This window comes from Trachymyrmex cornetzi, unplaced genomic scaffold, assembly GCF_001594075.2.
Source record: "Trachymyrmex cornetzi isolate Tcor2-1 unplaced genomic scaffold, Tcor1.1 scaffold1668, whole genome shotgun sequence".
NCBI lineage: Eukaryota > Metazoa > Arthropoda > Insecta > Hymenoptera > Formicidae > Trachymyrmex > Trachymyrmex cornetzi.
Window position 1 is genome coordinate 14557 of NW_017296274.1, and position 4204 is coordinate 18760.

Below are 4204 nucleotides of genomic sequence, written 5' to 3' on the forward strand. Positions count from 1 at the left end.
ATTGTATATATTATCTAATAGAAACTGGAACTTTTGTGTGGACATACATCGAGAAAATTTGCTTACACATTGTTCGTGGTTACGTTACAAGATCTGCTCAGATTAACAAACTGGTATGGAACTATTGCGTTTAAATGAGAATAAAAATCACATCTAGTAAGAAAAGAGAAGAGGGAAAAAAACTTCTGCGAATAAAGTATTGACGAATTTTTTAATAGCAAAAAAATAATACTGATATTTGTTAAGAATCTAATTTTAAATCTTAAATTATGTTATAATTATGCGTGTTACTTTTAATTTATATGAATACTGAAGAAGGTCTCATTGAAGACCGAAACGTCTATTAATTGTACTTTATCAAATATAATAATTTTAAGCCAACGATATCAGGCGTTCGTGGTCATATGCCTTTATAATTATATTGTTTTACGTTCGTACCACGTATCTATCCTATATTGTTTATATGATTATTGTTGGAGATATACAAATTTGCGTGCTTGTCTGCTTGTCGGTCCGAAATTTTCGTGACTCGGTTTCCCATGAACCTATTTTTCCGGAATTGTGAAAAATCGGAAAATTTATTTTAAATATTTTATTAAAAAAGATAATTATGATATAGTAGAAGAATCTGTAAGAAAATAAAATTCTGATGTACTTTTTATTGTAACAGAAAATAATGAACGAAATTTTTAAATTAAAAGTCGGTTTGAGGTTAGAATAATAGTCCATTTTCCGAAAAAGTCACTCCATGCGAAACCCGGTCATCAAAAAGTCGGAACATAAAAAGAGTGATCATAAGTAGCAAAGCAAGGTATATCCTCGCCCATGGGATACCCCGCGGGGTGAGGGGCCGGGGGGAAAACTTGGCGAGAGGGGTACTGTGGTGCGGGGGCGCGCCAATGAGCGAGCTGCTTTTACCTCTCACCACCTCTCGCTGTTTTCTTCCCCGGCCCCCGTCCCCACAGGTGCATGTGTGTGTGAGCTCGTGACGAAGGTCCCGCGAGCTCGAGAGCAGAAGGGTGACTGAGGGAGTTCGCGCGTTTTTTCGCACCAACGCCCATTCGCCCCCTCCTTCTTGACCCCCTCGCGTATCCAGAACCCCCTTTGCTGTATGCTCGATCTCGCTCCCCCTCGACTCGCGTATCCAGAACCCCCTTTACCATATGCTCGATCTCGCTCGCACCAACGCTCGCGTCGATGGATTGGATCGAAGATTTTTGGAAGGACACACCGCGACATGTCACGACACGTTTCGCGGGTGACGTCATCTATGCGTTCGATTGTACCACACACACACTTTTACTGTCGTGTTTTGTTAGAGTGTTAGTTTAATAAATAGATATATTTAAAATAAGAATGATTTCCTTTGTGTTAGTATGTGTTTAAGAAAAAATATTAAATAAGAATGATTTTACACAGTTTTTCCTGGTGAATACCACATCCTTATCGGATGCGCCAACACCCGTTCGCTCTCACTCGTACCGATGCCGTTCAATCGCTCTCACTCACACTAACGCCTCATGCTGTTAACCTGACACCCGTTCGATCGCTCTCACTCACATTCACATCGATTCCGTTCGATCACTCTCGCTCACATCAACGTCCCCATACTGTTCATCTAACACCCGTTCGATCGCTCTCGTTCATATCAACGCTCATATTGTTCGATCGCTCTCGTTCATACCAACGCTTATACCGTTCGATCGCTCGCACTCACATCTGTACCGTTCGATCGTTCTCACTCACACTCACACCCGATGCCGTTCGATCGCATTTTGCTCACACTGAACGCCCCCGTGCTGTTCACTTGACGCCCATTCTTTACTGTTATGTTCGTTTAAAGTAGTTGTTTAATAAAAAAGATATTAAAATAATAATGATTTCTCTCTCTCTCTCCTTTTACGCAGTTTTTGCATATTTTTCCTGTTGGAATACCACATCCTTCACGAGAATTTTTCATAAGGGTATCTATTTTTATGCAGCACGTTTGATGGGGGACTATGGTATATAAATGCGTATGGGCGAGGCTTTTTCGTCATACGTACTTTTTCTGTAACGTTCTAGTGATAGTGTAACAATGAGTAATTTGCAGAATCTGTTAGAGATTAAATATGAATTTCCAGTGGATGGAGTAAGTGTGTTTTTACATTAAATATTGTTTATCTATATTGCCAATAGAATGTATTTTACTTTTTTCAGTATATTACGGTTGACAATAAACGTATTTGTGAGTTACAATTGAAGAATGAGTTAAAAATCCTTAAGATCCTGTTTGTAAGTATAGTAGAACTTATAATATATAACGTATAAAGTATAAATAACAATATGTATCTAATTTACTTTTATGCTCTGTTTCAGACTACACACCGTGGAAATATTCATATTAAGGGATATATCAATATTTGCTCTAGACAGATGATACGCGCCGACAGACGGGCCGAACGGGAATTTCGATCAGAGTACATGGATATTTGGGACGACGAGGATCTATGTCTTAACGAGTTATTCGATCTCCGAACGTATGAACTTAATGTTGCAGAGGACATGTGGGAATGTAAGTTTAAATATATAATTGGTATAAATTTATAATTTAAAAAAAAATGTACATATCTATCATCTTACAGAAAGCTGCGGCTTTTTTTCAAGACGTCACACTCACACACACTGTGGTATTATAGCGTGCTCACACACACTCCAACTATATATTTATAAAAATAAATTAAGTAAAAAATTATACAATGATAATAAGTATCGCTAGCGTTGTTTTATAGCGTGCTCACACACACCCCAACCATGTATTTATAAAATAAATTAAGTAAAAAATTATTAATGTTATAATAAGTATCATTAGTGATGTTACCTTAATTTGTACAGTATCCAGAGTCATCCGACATGTACTCCAAATCATCGATGTTCCCGATATCTTCAAAGTCTTCAAATTCATCGAAAACCTTATCGATGATATTGTTACGTCCAAGCTCCGATAATGTGGATGAGAAGGTTTAGCGAAAGAAAAGGATAAGAAGGGAGAAGTATGGAAGGACGTTAGAGCAGACGCTATGTCTCGCATGCATCCGCGGGAAAAGGATGGAGCAAGTCGAACGCACCGTTTATTGCTCTGAAATATGGGTCAACGTCCCGAAGAGACGATATGACACCTGTTTCCGTTGAGCAGTGCGATCGTCGGTCCGACTTTAGAGTCAAGGAACTTAATCCTTATAACTCAGGACCGGACCATATGCGATCTCTGACGCGGGGTGGGCGTAGATACGAGGTCTTATAATCTTAAAATAAATGCGAATTGTGGACCATTATTATAATTAAAATACATTATGATTATTAATACTTAAAATTATATTTTCACTTTACTATTTAAATTAGGAAATAGTCAGGACTCTATTACATTACGTTAAATAACATTGCGTAAATTCCATTGCAAAATATTAACGAATGAACAATACCATTAAATCATATATATATTTTTTTTATAATGATAGACTATCAGAGTATAAGCTTCTTGTCAGTCAGTGTCATAGCATGTGACAACAATTTATAAATTCGAAGATGAAATATTCACAGAGTCCAGAGATAAAATTACATATGTATAACTGACAAACACTGACTAATTGGCTATATTTAATTTTAATCATAATATTACTTAAACAATTTTTGTTAACCGCATGTGTGTATGTATGTAGTAAGTGTGTTTAAAGTTATATTGGTTATATTTCTTTTATGATGCATGAGGGAGGAGGAAAGAAATTTAAAAAGACGGCTACGGGGACTAAGAAAGGATGGGGGGAGTGCGGAAGGTAAACAGGGATAAGGACTTCGGGTGATTGACCGGTTATGGCATTCCTAATGTTATCGGGATCCGCATCTACAAAATTTATGGTATAAGTATTCGGAGGAAGGGGTTCATAAGATATTGGAAATTGGGAAAAAAGAGAGGCTAATGACTGGGGATTTCCATGGTGACAATGATAGCGAGGACGAGGAGGGGGAAGTTCGTAGAGGAGCTCCAAGCTTGATGAAGAATCAGCGGGAGAGACGGGACGAGGAGATGGAGGGACTGAATGAATAGAGGAATCTGGAGTGAAAGGCGGGGTGTCGGGAAAGATACGTTCTGTTAGGGCATCCGAAATGGCAGGGGAGGGAGTTCGAGGAGGAGGAGGATTCTCGACTGGATGATCGTGATTATTAG